Here is a 17,724-nt window from a genome sequence, read left to right on the forward strand (position 1 = left end):
ATGGAGCCCACCCCTCCTCTCCTCTCCTCTCCTCTCCCCCTCTCTCCTCCTATCCTCCCTGCACATTTTTGGAACTGTCATTACCATTACTTGTTGCACTTTGTAGTTTGGCCTTGGTGTCTCGCAGTCTCTCTGTGTTTCCACAGATCCACCAGAGCCCCAACCGCCGCCTGCATCGCCCCCCCCCCCCTTATTCCCTACTGTTACACCGGCCTGCGCTCCCCTTCCATGAACAAGTCTGCCATCCAGTCCCCCATCAAGCTGGCTTGCTCTCCCTGCCTCCCCTACCAGAAGCTTCCTTCTTCAGCTGTTATTAACATTTCCGTGTTTCTCACATTCTGCATTGTAAACTGTTTTCTTGTCTGTAGCAACATCTACTGCACGTCTGTCCGTCCTGGGTGAGGGATCCCTCCTCTGTTGCTCACCCTGAGGTTTCTCAGATTTTTCCCTGTTAAAAGGGTTTTCTATGGAGTTTTTCCTCAGTCGATGTGAGGGTCTAAGGGCAGAGGATGTTGTTATGATGCCATGTGAAGCCCTTTGAGACAAACTGTTTGTGAAAACGGGCTCTACAAAGAAAATTGCCTTGCCTTGCCTTGCCTTTGTCGGTCTCCTTCACATAGCGAATATCCAGTATGACTGCAGGAACAGAGACCACCTGACTGGTCTCTGGTTGGGACACTGCAACGAATGAAGGAAGGTGAGTGGATTATGGTCAGTGGAGACAACGTGTCTACATGGAGAACAATGATGAGAACACACAGCTGAGAGACATCAGTCTTGCTGAGTTAGTTAACAAAGGAAAAGATGAGACGACGCAACAGAGAAACTTCCTTTGTCCATCCTGTGTTGTGTGACTGAAGCTTAGAAGAAACTGAAACTAATCATGGTGGTCGAGGCCAGACTTGAGGGTTGTGGGTGTAAAGAGTTTTTGAAAGCAGAAGGGAAAACACATCAGGAAAGAGACAGGATGAAGCTGAAATCATGGAGCCACCATTGGACAGGAGGGTGTGAGGGCTGATCTGATTTCTCTGAGGTCACCATCAAAGATCCACTTGGCACCAAGTACTGATCTTTATAATGAAGTATTGATCCTGATCAAACACTGAATTGTCTTTGAGATGTGTGAAAATAAATGAGTGGGCGGAGTCTCTGATATCAGTGATGTCATCCAGCTGATGGAGAAATATGTGGCATAAGCTGGAGCCTCCGGTGAAGTACCTTTAGTAGTAGTACACATGCAGTATACGCTCAGTACCGGCTCCTACACAGACACAGCGAGCGCTGCTTTAACAAATACATGGTTCCTATGGGAGGGATTGCTTGGATTTCTGGTGTATCAGGACCAGGACTGAAGTTGGTCCCTGACCGTCCTGGAGGGGCGGCTGTAACACAGGATGAGTTTTCACAGTGAAGGTCTTCTTCTTCTACAGCTGAATTAAAGTGTAAACAGCCGTCTACACACCTTTTAACTGTCCTTATAAACTTGTCTTTTAATAAACTTTCTGTTGTCTTTTAAAGTTGTCAGTGCTTTTGTTTCCATGTAGAGGCTCTACTTGATCACCACAGAGGTGTTCTGCTGTTTTGAATGGATGTTCTTGTTATCATTTGTCTGTTTATCTGCTGACCCCAGGTGGGAGCTAATTAGCAGTATGCACCAAAACCTAGTTAGACATGGATGCTCTCAAACCAAATCCCTGCCATCATTCGAAATAATACAAACACAAGAACACATCTGAGGTTCCTTTTTAGCTGGAATGTTCCTTTCAGAGCTTTAAGAGTGAGGAGAAGGATTTTAAACTGTGTTCTGGATTGGTGATGTGGTCTCTCCTCCTAGTTCCTGTCCATGCATGTGCAGCTGCATTCTTGAGCAGTTGCAGTCTTGAAGGGGAGGTTCACTTTTTTGGACCTTTGGCCTTCCCAGCTCACCAGGGTGCTCCCAGCAACTGGAGACAGTTTTGGACCCATTGGGTCTGGTCCTGCTGACGCTATCTGCAATGCTAGTGCCAGCGCGAGTGGATAGGCCTGCCATTTAAATACCATCTTACTCACTCCACAGCACATTCCAGGCGACTGAAATAAAACTCCAGAATATCAATTTAAAGTGTTTGTTGATAGAATCATTCTGGGGAGGAAACTTTTAGTACATCGCGGTTCTTTTTGAGGGACAAACCTCAGATTTCAGGTGTAATTTTACCTCTCCTCTAGTCGGTAGAAGTGGGCTCACGTTACAGCTTCAGAGGACTGTTATGCTACTGACTGAATGTATTCCTCAGCCATTGATGAGTCGGCCGATATTTATCTATAATATATATTTATATATCCAGTGACTTCTACCAGTGCTGTCTCTGTGCTGGGCTCTAAAACCAGGCTGAAACCCTCAAATGAACTCTTGTTATGGAGGAAGTCACTCAGCTGATTAGCAGCTGCTTTCTCCAGGATTTTAGAGAGGAGGGGAGGTCAGCTATCAGTCCATAGTTGGCTAGAACCTCAGGGTATCCACAGCTTCCCTGACCAGGACTTGAACCCTAGACTGTGGCAGTGAGAGCACCAATTCTAGCCACTAGACCATCAGGGACCACACTGACCAGAGTTTGTCCTTGCAGGAGTCAGTGACTTAATAGAGTCTAACAAAGGGTTGAACCTGAATGAGACAGTTTCCCTTCAACGTGGGGCCATGGCAGAGTGAACCAAGAACACTACAATGGGGGTGAGAGTGGAGCCATGATGGACTCACAGTTCATCACCTCCACCATCATGTGGACCACCTGATCACCTCTCCCTCAACCTCTAAATAACTCATTCCCTGACAGGGAATCGAACCCGGGCCGCGGCGGTGAGAGCGCCGAATCCTAGCCACTAGACCATCAGGGACCACACTGAGCTCTCCAACAACAGAGACTATAGACAATGACTCAAGAACACAGGACTCTGTTGTCTCAGCTTGAGATGCAGAGGGTCCACCAAGACCACCACACACCTCAGCCCCCTAAAGACAGTCCACCCCCAGGATCCTGCCCCCCTCTGCTCCAACTCAGCCCTCCATTCATAACTGACTTTGTCTCAGTCTCTTCACAATGCCAGTCACTGAAACACTGACAATGTGATGGGGGCTTCCTGTCTTTACTGCATTTTCTTCAAGGCTCACTACTGCTACTTCCTACAGTCGTCTCTACTGTGTACTTGTATTACCAGTTGTTATGAGCAACTGTGGATTTCTAAATATTCCAGTCCTCAGTTTGCAACTGTATAGTGATGGTGGGTCAGTTTAGAGCTGTCAGTCAATGTTAATAATTGATCTTAGCATCTGGAGATTATTTTAGGAACACAAATACTTTTACTTCATTCTGAGGATGAGCAGACGTTCAATATAATTCGCATTTCCTGGTCAAAGACTCCTGCTGGTCAGAGAGGATCTGGGCTGGATTGTAAAGCTTCAGAGAGGAAAACCTTCACTCTGGACTGGACTGAGAACGGAGCAGCCTCAGCTTCCTGGAGCCTGACTTGCCTCTGTGGTCTAAGGCTGTGTGGGCTGACATCACAGTGAAACTACTGAGATCACAGAGCCTTTGAGATCACAGGCTGACTTCCTTTTTTCCCTAAAATGAAGAATAAAAATGTTGTGTCTGTGTTTGTGTTGCTGCATCAGTTAAAGAGTGACTCTGACAGAGGGGGTGTAGCTCAGTGGTAGAGCGCATGCTTTGCATGTGTGAGGCCCCGGGTTCAATCCCTGGCATCTCCAGCTGGTCCTTTGGAGCCTTCATCTTAACAGCTAAATTGATCCATAAATGTGACAACAGTTGATAACAAACTACCAGAAGAGAAACCAGTCTGTTGCATATCAAAGTATTTGTAGCTGCGTCAGTGTGATTGTGAGCCTTCATAGCCAGCATGAAGGAGCTGGTTTTCATCTTTGCTGGGGAAATCCCACACACAGCTACTCTCAGTTCCAAATGTGTGTGTCCTCCTGCTGCCCTCAGAATACAGACACAATTCAACCTGGCAAGTTTGGAGCATAGAAGTGCTCCTGAAGAGATGTGTGTCAGCCCACAGCTGGCTGTTCTTACCTGGAACCTCAAGATGAAACTGCTTCCACAGATTGGAAATGAATCTGATGTTGACTTTTGGACAAATCACCTGTTCATCAGTTCATCATCACTTCCATCCATTTTCTACTGCTTATCTTGTTATAGAAAGGAGTCTATCTGCTGTGTGACTGAGGCAGTTACTGTGAGCTGCTGCATGTCTCAGTGTGTGTGTGTGGGGGGGGCTGTGTGTGACTGGTCGGCTGCCAAGGATTATTGATGAGATCAATCATGATCAGCTCTGAGATCACGGCACAGAAGAAGGAGACTTTTTGATTTTTGGGGGTTCAGTTTCTAAGTCAGACACATCATCACAATTTGAAGTTTTCCTCCAGTAAAAAACAAAACAACACAAAACCAAACAAAACCATGATTTGACTTTTGATATCTACATTTTTTGGAAATTGTGAGTCCAACAAGCAGGAGGCCGTTTGAGCTTGGAAACTGTGAAGCATCACCAGTAACTGCTGGTTAATTTACAGGTGTTTCCTCCAAAAAGTTTAAAATGAATGAATAAACCTTTAATACTACAGTTAGAAAGTAGTATTTTGCAATCATCTAATTTGATAGGTGGCGCTGTCACCAAAAAACAAAAGTCCAACAAATGCATTTTATCATCCAATTCAGTAGGGGGTGCTGTGGGGTCCTGGAACTGCAGCTCTCAGGTGCTGCAGAATCTCCTCTTGCAAAGCCTCACAGTTCAGAGTCGTTCCAGAATCTAGGAGCAGAAACCAAAGTCTCCTACGACGAGGATGGGATTGGAACCCACGCCTGCAGAGCTCAATGGATCAGCAGTCCATCACCTTAACCACTCGGCCACCTCGTCTCCTGACCACCATGATGTGCTGCTTTCTCTTAGCCTTTGAAACAGCTGAACTCTTTGGAGCCCATTTGTCAGAAATGGACCCAGCAGGAGCCACTGAACACAACTCTGACATCATCAGGCTTCTTCCCAGCAGCTTGGTGCTCCAGAAGGAAGAATCCAGACCATCGCTACATCATCAGAGTGAACACCAGCTGATGTTGACCAGTTTAACAAGCCTTTGACTGCTAAATGACATCCAAGCTCAGATTCTCTTGTCCTGGTAGAACAAGTCAATGTTGAAGAAGATGAGAGCACCAGTCTCTTTCATCCAATGCTGGAACAGCGTTAGACTGAAGGTCTGAAGGTCCCTGGTCTGGTCCAGGTTTCAACAGGGGACCAGCATCAGCCAGCATTTAAATGTGGACAACAGTGGAGGTGAAGCCCACATCAAGGAAACAAGCCTCCTATCACTGTCCTGTGCTGAGTTTCTTTAAAAAATGTGAGACAAACTCAAGATTTTCTGTTTCCTGTGTTGGACTTTGGCTCAGAGAATCAGAGCCAATCAGAAGCTTGTTGGTCTTGGATGCTGGTCATCAGGAGCAATGAGGGGCTCAGTGTCTTGCTCAAGGACACTTCAACATGGTCACCAGCTGAAGTGAGAACTGAACCAGCAACTCTGCTAGACGGCCACTCTTCCTCCAGGCCGTGCCCCCCGAACCTGAATCATCATGATGTCATTATTTGTTGCTTTAATTCACCAAATGTGTGACGTGGTGAGTTTGTCAGGAGTTTAAAGACCAAAGTTGTGAACACACAGAGAAGTAAACCTGTCAAAGCTGCTTCACTTGATGAGTGAAACTGAGGAACTGATAGAAGAGCAACAAAGAAAATGGAGTCAGAAGGTCGTCTTCTTCACTGCTCAGTCACAACACTGACACACACACACACACACACACACACACACACACACACAAATAGTTTGTCTTTGAGAGAGGACAAAAAATATTTGACTGTGCTGACATGAACTTTCATTGTCTAATTTCAGTCTCCTACAAAAGTGTGTGAATGTGGTCGTTGTGGCCGAGTGGTGAAGGCGATGGACTAGAAATCCATTGGGGTCTCCCTGCTCAGGTTGGAGTCCTGCCAACAACGTTAAACTGTTGACAATTTAAATTTGACTCATTTTTCCTCCACACTGTCCTTCATCACAGCATTTAACATCAGGACTGCTCCCAGATCAGCTCCATGACCTCATCCCTGCACCAGAGTACCGCCCAAGTTCATCAAAAACGGCCAAGCATAAATATATAATATGTATATAATGTGAACACACCTTTACAGGTGCGTTAACGTGCTTAATAATAGAGAATGAGTGAAGGGTTTGTTCAGAGTGGAGTGCAGTACCACAGTCAGGCCAGCAGGTGGGGCTTTCGTTGGTGCTGTCTACCTAATTGCGGTGTCTGTGCTCTGCCAGCAGAGGTCGTGCTTCCCCACCAATCTTCTAGGGTGTCTGAGTGGTGCCGCCATGTTTAGGTCGTAGCAGGAGGACGTAGGTTGGTACTTGGCAGTTCGGACGTAGCGAAAGTCACGTTATGAATGGAGGGCTGAGTTGGAGCAGAGGGGGCAGGATCCTGGGGGTGGACTGTCTTTAGGGGGCTGAGGTGTCTGGTGGTCTTGGTGGACCCTCTGCATCTCAAGCTGAGACCACAGAGTCCTGTGTTCTTGAGTCATTGTCTATAGTCTCTGTTGTTGGAGAGCTCAGTGTGGTCCCTGATGGTCTAGAGGCTAGGATTTAGCGCTTTCACCGCCGCGGCCTGGGTTTGATTCCCGGTCAGGGAATGAGTTATTTAGAGGTTGAAGGAGAGGTGATCAGGTGGTCCACATGATGGTGGAGGTGATGAACTGTGAGTCCATCATGGCTCCACTCTCACCCCCATTGTAGTGTTCTTGGTTCACTCTGCCATGGCCCCATGTTGAAGGGTGACTGTCTCATTCAGGTCCAACCCTTTGTTAGACTCTATTAAGTCACTGACTCCCAAACTCTGTAATCCTCCTTAGTAGCTTTGGTTATTGATGATCTGCAATGGTTCGTGGGGGTGGAGCCTATCCCAGCAGCCTTCAGGTGAGGGGCGGGGTTTATCCTGGACAGGTCACCAGTCCATGGCAGGGCCATCACATAGAGACAGATTGATTATAAAAATGTTCATCCCCAGTTTGAAGTTAGAGACAGGATTTAAGTGTGGAAGGTTTTTGTATCTTCAATTTAATTCTGAGTGTTGTCAACTGTTTCTAACAAACTCTACTGTTCAACAGTCAAAATGTTTTCTAACCAAGCTGAATGCTCTCATATACTTTTTAAAGTTGAGTTTCTCTCACATCCTCCTGAGATCAAAGACAGAATTCTAGGTACAAATAAATACACTATCAAAGCCCTGATGACATCATCATCAATTCTGACTTTGATCTGGAGGCTCTTGCTTTCTTGCTTCAAATAAAAAACGTTGTTCCAGGGAAAAGTCTGCACATAAACACACACACACACACACACACACACGCACACACACACACACACACACACGCACAGCCTGTCTTCAGTATAAAATGGTCTGTCACGTTCTCTCACGTTGGAAGATTTCTCTGACTCCATTGTGAATACAGAGATTCTTCATCTGCCACCTGAGTCTTGATCCACTGATTCCTCTGATCCACCTCTTTCTGCTCCAGCAAGGCTGACATGGATCAGGTGGGTCCATGTCAGCCAATCAGGAGGTTTCTGCTCTCAGTTAATTTTCTTCATCCCAGTTTAGATTGATTCTCCTCAGCCTGATGAAGGAGCATCTGATCAGGTGTTTGGCTGCTTGTTGGTTGTAATTCCCTAGATTTTAATCTCAGATGTTATAGAATTAATAAGAACATCTTAAAGACCTTTGTCCAACACTTGAAACTCTCCTGTCTGTCCAGGCCCACTGGCCTTTGGTAGTGAGGTGGTGGATGCATGTGAATGAAATGAGGCTGGTGTTGCTGTGAGGAGCCACTAGAGGGAGACACCTGTCGTTCCTCCCAGCTGACAATGAGGCTTCACAGCTGCATTTGAAGCTGTCCTTTATTGGTCCCAACTGTCTTGAGCTCAGGGGCCAAACTCACCAACAACACTTCCTCCTGGTCATGTGGTCTGTTTGTCAGGAGATTCCCAATCCAAAGTTGTTGACACACAAGAGAAGAAAACACGTCAAAGTTTGTTCATTTTTATGAATCAAACTGAAAATGAACAGAAGAGTGACAGTGAAAATGGATTCAAAAATAATGAATAATCATGAATAATGAATAAATACTCAGAATTTACTGGCATTTGACTGCATTTAGTGGTTAATCAGTAGATGAAAGAGGAACATATATATTCTATACATGTGATGTACGTACGTGGCTGTGGACAAAAGCGTCTGCTCAATGAAATTGTAGGATTGTAGACTTCTATAAATGTAGAATATAATTGTAGAAATGCTCTCTCTCACCACCCCCAACGTCTGTGCCAGGGTCTCTGGCCAGTGGTCAATGGCTCATATCACCTGCCCAGGATGGATCCAGCTTGCTTGTCTTTGTAATTCTGCACTTATTAGAGACCTGGAAACAAAGGAATGCTGAAAAAGAGAAAATAGGACCTCACACAAATGGGCTTGTGACAGAAATTAAGATCATTTTGTGGATATCCATCCTCTTCAAATGTGTGTGTGAATGTGGTTGTTGTGGCTGAGTGGTGAAGGCGATGGACTAGAAATCCATTGGGGTGTCCCTGCTCAGGTTGGAGTCCTGCCAGCAACGTTAAACTGTTGATGTTCCATGTCAGGGTGAACGTCCTACCTGTGCCTGATTCAGTGTGGTGGCTCACACCTGAATTTATCCTAACAAGCTAACTTCTTAACGCCAGTCTACACAGTTTGAATCATCAAAACCTCAAACTGCAGTAAGAATTTTCAATTCTCTCATCCACAACAATCCTCATCAATAAAATCTGGAAGAAGGAACCGCAGAAAGTCTGCAGGAGAACGTAGACGAGTGCTGCCACCGACCCGTCATGGGGAGGACCGGTAACGTGGCGACCCCACTTCCCAAAAGAAGCCGACCGTCCAGCGCACCCTCATCACCCAATAAGGACCTCGGGGACATCCTGGACTCAATTGACAGGAAACTAACAAGTTTCGATGCTGGACTCTCTCGTGGAAATCCTCCACAAAGAGCCTCCATGAGTCTCTGGGACTCAGCCAGCAAAAGGTGGCTTCACTGGCCGCTAGAAATCAAGCCCTTCAAGCCTCCAGCCTCCCATCACTGTTTCCTCCCTCTCAAATATGTATCCTGAAATATGGATTTGAGTCTTTAGATGCTGTAACCTCCAAAGATCATATTCTTATTGACCCTCCCCCTTCTTTGTTCCACCATGGAAAGAGGAGAACTCTATTCTAGTTTAGTGGATGAACATAGAGGGACTACACCTGGATCTCTGTGTTTAACAAACAATTGAGTTAAACATCAGGAGTCATGAGTTTGCTCAAAACTAATGACTTGGAGTGAGTTCAGTGAGTTCATAGCCAACAATTCTCCATCAGCCAGCACATCCTGCAAAAGCAATGATGACAATTTTCCTTTTAAAAAGCAGGGACGTTGCGCAGATCCAGGATCAGTGGGAACGGCTGTTTGCTTTAAACGGTTGGGGGGAAAGAGTCGATTTATTGTCGAGTCAATGTTATTTATATTGTGCCACATCACTACAAAAGTTCTCTCAAGACACTTGACAGGTAGAGCAGGTCCAGAACCACACTCCTTCAATGAATTCACGTATGTGAAGATATTCAACTGATGTGACAAATTCTCATGACAATGAGTCCAGAGAGCCTGTCAGCATTGACATTCCCCTGGTGACAGGGAAGTCATGTCAACGGACCTGGGGCCTGTAGTTGGTGTCCATCCTTGATATCCTCCAAACAGGTCATCAAACTTGGCCCTCGTCAGCTTGAAGGACAGCTGGAAACGGCCTTCGTCCAGGCACAGTTCTTGGAGAAAGTGAGTTAAGAAGTTTAGAGTTCCAAGAAGCTTCTTCAGTTCGTTCAGTTTGGTCCTGTAGAACTGTTCAATGTGTCAGGACTTCAGAAGCTCCAATCCTCTCTAAGGTCCAGTGAGAGTGGAAGAGATTATAAATGACAGAAGCAGGGCCCTCCCTCAGAACTGAACCAGCTCAGTTGGGAGAGCCTTAGACTGAAGATCTAAAGGTCCCTGGTCCGATCCCAGGTTTCAGCAGAGGAGCAGCATTGACTTTACTTTCCAGTGGAGGAACTGCAGACATGAAGGAAACTAACATCTTGTCCTGTGCATTCTTGTGACATTCAGAACATTTTTGGAGCCTCTTGTTGGATTTTGCCACAGAGAATCAGAGCCAATCAAAAGCCTGGTGGACTTCAACATGGAGGATTGAACAAGTCAAGAAAGCATCAGTTTGACCTTCACAGGTGTTTCTGTTCCTGTCTCAATGCTGTAGAAAGAGCCTGAGGAGCTCAGACGGTAGAGCATCAGACTTTTAATCTGAGGGTCCAGGGTTCAAGTCCCTGTTCAGGTGCTGTGGAGGTTCCACTGTTTGACAACATGGGACTGGTTGAAGTTCAGTGTTGAACAAACTGTCATCATCAAAAGTAGAAGTGTTCTTGTCTTGACGCTGTGAGACAGTCACTAGAAAAGTGACCACTAATAATTTCATGTGGCATGCAATTAACAAAAGACCACAAATCACACTGGTCAAGTTAATTTTATTTGTATTGCACCAAATCACAACAAAGTTCTCTCCTGACTCTTTACGAGTAGAGCAGGTCCAGCACCAAACTCCTTCAATGAACCTCCACCCAACAATTCTCCATCAGCAGCACATCCTGCAACAGTGGTGATGAAAACCTTCCTATTAACAGGCAGGAACGTCGAGCAGATCCAGGATCAGTGGGGACGAGGTTATAAACAAAGGTACATCAAAACCTCAAAATAATGCTACAGTGATGTCGGAAGAATTGCTCATGATCTCAAAATGATGCGACAGTAATGGAAGAAGAGTTGCTAATAACCTCAAAATAATGCTACAATGATGTTGTAAAAATTGCTATTGAACTCAAAATGATGCTAACAGTAATGTAGTGAAAGTTTCGAATAACCTCAAAGTGATGCTGACAGTCATGGAGGAAGAGTTGCTACTAACCTCAAAATAATGCTACAGTAATGTAGTAAAAGTTGCTACGAACCTCAAAATATTGCTTCAGTGATGTCGGAAGAATTCCTAATGATCTCAAAATGATGCGATAGTGATGTCATAAGAATTGCTAATGAACTCAAAATGATGCTAACAGTAATGTAGTGATAGTTGCTAATAAACTCAAAGTGATGCTGACACTAATATAGTAAGAGTAGCTACCAACCTCAAAATAATGCGACAGTGATGTCAGAAGAATTGCTAATGATCTCAAAATGATGCGACAGTGATTTAGTATGAATTGCTAATGAACTAAAAAAGATGCTAAATGTAATGTAGAAAGTGTTTCGAACAACCTCAAAGTGATGCTGACAGTCATGTAGTAAGAGTTGCTACTAACCACAAAATAATGATACAGTGATGTCGGAAGAATTGCTAATGAACTCAAAGTGATGCTGACAGTAATGTAGTAAGAGTTGCTACGAACCTTAAAATAATGCAACAATAATGTAGTAAGAGTTGCTACGAACCTTAAAATGATGCGACAGTGATGGAGTAAGAATTGCTATTAAACTCAAAATGATGCTAACAGTAATGTAGTGATAGTTGCTATAAACTCAGTGATTCTTTAAGGAATGAAGTGAAAGTTTCGAACAACCTCAAAGTGATGCTGACAGTCATGTAGTAAGAGTTGCTACGAACCTCCAAAAAATGCGACAGTAATGTAGTAAGAGTTGCTACGAACCTCAAAATATTGCGAGTGATGTCGGAAGAATTGCTAATGAACTCAAAATGAAGCTAACAGTAATGTAGTGATAGTTGCTAATAAACTCAGTGATGCTTACAGTAATGTAGTAAGAGTTTCGAACAACCTCAAAGTGATGCTGACAGTCATGTAGTAAGAGTTGCTACGAACCTTAAAAAATGCAACAGTAATGTAGTAAGAGTTGCTACGAACCTCAATTTAATGCTACAGTGATGTCGTAAGAATTGCTAATGAACTCAAAATGATGCTAACAGTAATGTAGTGATAGTTGGTAATAAACTCAGTGATGTTTACAGTAATGTAGTACTAAGTAAGGACGGAGCAAGGTCCCGTTCCATCTCCCTGTTCCAAAAAGCAATTTAATATATGGTTCTCGGATAGGGAACGTACCAGATATTAAACTGATAAGAACAGATACAACACTTGATCTTAGCCAAAAGGCCGAGAAGTGATGCCTGTCAGCCACCCGACGTGAGAGCCAGCACCCCCGGTACAGCCAATCCCGGCCGCGGCTGTGGGCAGGAACTGCAACATTTTGGGTGGCGACACAAAATGCAGTGCCATAAACACTACATCTGGCACACTGGTTGTCCCCACTGCTATCCAAAGCAAAGGCAATCGGTGCCTTCACCCTGCTACGCTAGTGGGGCGACTCAAAGTAAAACAAAGCGGTGTTCAAAGCCACAAGCCAGCCACTCATCCTGGAGTCGGGGTTTTCCAAGTTGATCTCCTCCCACGCATGAATTCTCTGGTATCATTCCACTTACTGCGAAGACGAGCCGTGGATGTATTGTCCTGAGCTCAGGGCTTGTCAGATACCATGACCCTCAACTAAATGTGGCAGAAACCCTGCCCTCTTCATTTAGGGCTGGAAGGTGTGAGAGATACTGGGAGCTCATCGAGGCTACGTCCTCCGCGGTCTCCTCAGGCTGGCCAGCACAAGAGGAGACCGCCAACTGGCCGGGACAGGCGGTCACCGTTGTTGTTGTTGCCGCCGTGGTCGGCCTTTCTTTCTTTCTTTCCTTTTTTCACACGATCACAGGGGAGAGCGCGGACGCAGTCCCCCACTGTCAGAAATTATGCACTTGAGATTCCCACATTTGGGGAATTCACCAGGGTCAGCACAGCCCCAGTGCAATGGCTGAGCCTCACCCGGGGAGAACCACCTTGCTGATCATGGTATCTCCCCTGCCAGGTAAGTATGACTCGCTGAGCTTAGGAACCGACATGAGCTCCAGGGACACAGCCTTCTGACTGACAGGCAGGGAGGCCGACACAGCGCCTGATCTTTCCTACCTTGTGCCAATCTGCCGCGTGCGCAGCCCCCTTTGTTTCTCACAACGATGCCGGATGTCAGATATCCCAAGCCCGGGAAGCTCGACTCCTGAGTTGTTTCACAAAATGTGTGTGTGTGTGTGTGTGTGTGTGTGTGTGTGTGTGTGTGTGTGTGTGTGTGGGCAATAACTACAAGTTATCTATGTATAGATCAAAAAATTATGAATCAGTTGGATACATTGACAGTGGAAGTTCAGGTTTCCTATGATTCAGTTTGCAGACAACACAGAAAACTGCCCCTGACCCCTCCCCTCATTCTGGAGGCTTTAACATGAAAATGAAAATGCTGAGAGACACAAATGCAAATCAGAGTATTTGACCAGAGGTGACATATCTTTTAATGCTTTTCTTGTTATATTTGTTATATATGTTCTGTATGGTTATATTTGTTATGGTTGTTATGGAATTGATGGTTATTATCTCTGTTTCTTGTGTCTTTGTCTTTGTTGTCCTCCCCTTCGTCCGTCCTGGATTTTTGACCTTGGTTGCAGGAAGCCTGTGACCTCAAGTCCTTTTTCTGTGTTGCTGAACGCAGAGCCTTGCTTCATTGTGCTCGCTAAAGTGTGATCCTCCCTGCTAATTCCTTATTTCGTTGACTAATTACCCACCAAAAATTAATACCTACTTGCTTTATTTGGCTGAAGTTTAAAAGACCATCATTCTTGTAGCAGCAGTCTTTCTGCCTTGTAAATTCTCCACTCCAAGCTAACGATGGCTTCTCCCTCTTGTCCTCCTCTCTCCTGCTCAGAGTGCCACATGTTTTGTTCCTCCTCTGCCTCCTTTAGTGATACTGATAAGTGTGTTACATGTAGTTTTCTTGTTGTGTTGGAGGTGAGGCTTAGCGAGGTTGAATTGGACCTGCAGCGGCTCTGCTCCAAAAGCTGCAAGAGCTAGCCAACCCTCACTAGCTGGTGCAGACCAACTTAGCTTAGCTCCTGGCTTAGGCCCAACTAGCGCTCCCCCAGAAGCTCCCAAGCATCTGGGAGAGCGCCAAGAAAAGTTGGGCCTAAGCTAGGATGTGCTTGCTCATGAAGAATTGTTGGGTGTAAATTCATTTAAGGAGTGTTGAACTGGACCTGTTCTTCTTGTAAAGTGTAACTTTTGTTGTTATTTGGTACTTTACAGGGTGATGACTTGACTTCATTGCAGCTTTGACCTGAGCAGGTGTTCATCCTCATCTCAGTAACAGGGGACACTTTAGCACACCAGTGGACAAACATCAGCATTCATCACCCAGCAGCTCCTCTGATCAACAGAACAAGTTAAAGTATACTGGAGAATGAGGGCATCGATCCCTCTACCTCTCACATGCTAAGCGAGCGCTCTGCCATTTGAGCTAATTCCCCTGTTAAGGAGCATAGCAGATAATGCAGGTTGACCTTCATGGTTGAATGAGCGTCACCAGTTGAAGCTTCTCTGGTTGACCAATGTAATGGAGACCAAGGGTTCCATGACATGAATGATGAATTGAAGGTAGCATTTGTCTTGGTATTAACAGTTTATGTAAATTAGAGGCACACACACATGTTAATGGTCAGGTTTATTGAATCAGCAAATATGTGAAACATTTGCTATGCCATGTGTTCCAGGGAGGGACCTGGGAAGCACAGGGGGACCGGCCATCCTGCCTGTGGAAAATGAAGACCCCAGTGTCAGTCAGTGGGAATCACTGTGCAAGGCCTGGTATTTAGTGTTGATCTAGTTTGTCTTATGTAAATGTGGCAGTTTCAGTCGTCACGTCAGTCCTCACCTCTTCCTGGTGGTTTCCTTAAAGGGGGTGGAGCCAAAAGGGGAGAGTGGCCCAAGGAAGCTCCTTAAGAGCTGTAGGTGCAAACCTTTGCTCCCAGATGGGAGAGGGGGTACAATCACAGGCGAGGTTCATTGAATGATTATGTGGATGTATGATTGAGTTGGTGTAGTAGTCTGGAATCATGTATATATTTAGTCAGGTTAAGTTGTTGCTGGTTTGATGTAAATATTGATTGTAGAGCATGGTTGTGGTCTCACCTCCACTCTATGGGCCATCCATCGTCATCTTCTGCTTATTCCTTACTAGTAAGGGTCACGGGGGGGGGGGGGGCTGGAGCCTATCCCAGCATCTACAGGCGAGAGGCGGTGTTCACCCTGGACAGGTCGCCAGTCCATCGCAGGTCCAACACACAGACGAACAACCATTCACGCTCACGCCTACGGTCAATTTTGAGTATCAATCAGCCTCGTCCCCTAATGTCCATGTCTTTGGACAGTGGGAGGAAGGCGGAGTACCTGGAGAGAACCCACGCAGGCCCGGGGAGAACATGCAAACTCCACACAGAAAGATCCCACGCCCGAGCCAGGACCCGAACCCGGAACCTTCTTGCTGTGAGGGCACAGTGCTGACCACTGCACCACCGTGCAGCCCCGCTCTAGGGGCTGGTCTGTCTAATTTCCTGCAGCCAGGAGGGAATTAAAGGCAGTCAGGGGTTTTTAATGTAAGTTGATGGTGTCTCATGCAATCTCTTTCAATACTCCAGTGGTGGTTTAAGTGAAGAAAAACATGGGTTAGTCAGTAGGACTCTGTGCGTGTGTGTGTGTGTGTGTGTGTGTGTGTGTGTGTGTGTGTTTCCATGCAGACTTTCCCTTGTGACAACCGATTTGATTTGGAAACCATCTCATCTAAATCTCCTCTCCAAAAACCCTCTTCTGCAACTTTGTACCCAAGTTGTCTCCTCATCAGGCACCACAGTATCCAGTAGGTTCAGTTAAAACAGTCATCAGTGATTAATGTTCATGTTCAATGATGAGGTTTTGATTTATTCTTCCAGAATCATCTGAACAAACCCTCCTCAACACAGTGAAGCCTTCATCTGACAGGAGGAGTTTCTTTTCCCAGTGATTCCACTGACAGTGAAAAGCTTCGTTCATCAGACTGGTCTGATAGGATCAACTACTGGTTGCTCTGGAGTGGAAACAGAAACCTGTCAGGAAACATTCGTCAGATCAAAGCCAAGATTAAAGAAAGAGCCTCCAGATCAAAGACAGAATTGATGATGATTTCATCAGGGGGGCTTTGATAGTGTCTTTATTTGTACCTGGAATTCTGTCTTTGATCTCAGGAGGACATGAAAGAAACACAATAGAGGAAAGTAGAGGAGAACATTCAGCTTCATTAGAAACTCTTGAACTGTTGAACAGTAGAATTTGTTTGAAACAGTTTACAACACTGAGTGACAGGATTGAAGAGGGAAGGTTTTTGTATTTTCAGTTTAATTCTAACTTTAAACTGGGCATGAACATTTTTAGTCGTTCATATTCTAACATACAGAGGAAGTCATGACATTCCCTTCTTTTTAACCTGTCCTGTTCAGGAAATGGAAATTTAGCTGCTATGTTGAATCAGAAGAACCTTTTGAAGTCTACTTTTGCTTCAGTCAGAAAGTGGACTGTTGTTAACTCTCACAATGGCTGGTGATTGTGGAGGAAGAAAAAATCCTTGTGAACCTCTTTTTAACAGACACACATTTCTGAAGACACTGGTTCATCTTATTTTTCTTCTTCTAGCAGAGGATGGTTTCGATCCATCGACCTCTGGGTTATGGGCCCAGCACGCTTCCTCTGCGCCACTCTGCTCTACCATTGACTGAACAGTCCTTGTTTTCGGAGAGCATTCTCTGTGTTTGTCTCTGCCCTGCTCTCCTGCTCTCTTTCCCCTCATTTAGTCCTTGACATGATCCATGCTCTACAGCTCTGCGGGTGGAATGAAGACCTGCGTCTGCTCTGCCCGTGCCGTCCTTCGTCTCAACCTAAATTGTTTGACCCACCTTTATAATGATCGGACTCGCTCTCGCTGAGCGTGCCAGGCGCGCTCTCGCTGCAGACAACACAACCAAACTGGCCCCGATCAGGATTTGACAGGCCGAACTCGCGCCGAAATTTTTACAAAAAATCCATTTTTGTCACCCACGTGAAGATGGGTGGGAACATGCCCTAAAAACACCAAGAATAATATTCACCACCTTCTGAACGGGTCCTGGCCCGTCTCCTGCATCAGGGGCCGCCGCAGTCGCCCATCAGCTGTTCAACAGCTGTTCGCCGCAACACTCAGTGAGACAAAGACATAGAAGCTCAAACTGCTGTTGAGGAGGCCGTGATCGTATAGTGGTCAGTACTCTGTGTTGTGGCCGCAGCAACTCCGGTTCGAATCCACGTCACGGCAGCATGAGATAAATTTCTTTGTGTGTGTTGATGGACACAAGCCAAGCAGAAATTTCCCACGATGCAATAGGGCTGTGTTTGGTCACTGTTGAGCAGGCGTCAGTCTGACAATGATGTCATATTATTGTGTCATCACTTGACCAGACCCAAAAGTAGACTCAGGTATCAGTTTCTTCTCAATGCTAATGTCTGCTAGCTTAGTCTGCTAATTTGATGGCTCTGCCTGCTCAAAGGTCCAGAACCCTGGATGTGGTGGTTCCTACCTGAACGTAGATTCTGTCAGCTCATGTTGTTAAATCAACTCACCAGGAACACCAGTAGA

At 45.5% G+C, this 17,724-nt stretch overlaps 4 non-coding genes across 4 annotated transcripts; 1 reads left to right on the plus strand and 3 right to left on the minus strand.

Annotated features, from left to right (window-relative positions):
- The first annotated feature begins 3,667 nt into the window (after positions 1–3,667).
- Positions 3,668–3,739, plus strand: trnaa-ugc (transfer RNA alanine (anticodon UGC)). Its single transcript has one exon. It is a non-coding gene; the product is annotated as a tRNA-Ala (tRNA).
- Positions 3,740–12,137: 8,398 nt separating this feature from the next.
- LOC147271984 (U2 spliceosomal RNA) lies at positions 12,138–12,326 on the minus strand. Its single transcript, XR_015116521.1, has one exon. It is a non-coding gene; the product is annotated as a U2 spliceosomal RNA (small nuclear RNA).
- A 586-nt stretch (positions 12,327–12,912) lies between these two features.
- Positions 12,913–13,076, minus strand: LOC147271985 (U1 spliceosomal RNA). The gene has a single exon (XR_015116936.1). It is a non-coding gene; the product is annotated as a U1 spliceosomal RNA (small nuclear RNA).
- A 3,669-nt stretch (positions 13,077–16,745) lies between these two features.
- trnam-cau (transfer RNA methionine (anticodon CAU)) lies at positions 16,746–16,817 on the minus strand. The gene has a single exon. It is a non-coding gene; the product is annotated as a tRNA-Met (tRNA).
- Positions 16,818–17,724: the final 907 nt, after the last annotated feature.

The sequence above is a fragment of the Aulostomus chinensis genome, chromosome 1 (assembly GCF_037954235.1).
Source record: "Aulostomus chinensis isolate RoL2024-O1b breed Wild chromosome 1, RoL_Achi_v1.0, whole genome shotgun sequence".
Classification (NCBI taxonomy): Eukaryota; Metazoa; Chordata; class Actinopteri; order Syngnathiformes; family Aulostomidae; genus Aulostomus; species Aulostomus chinensis.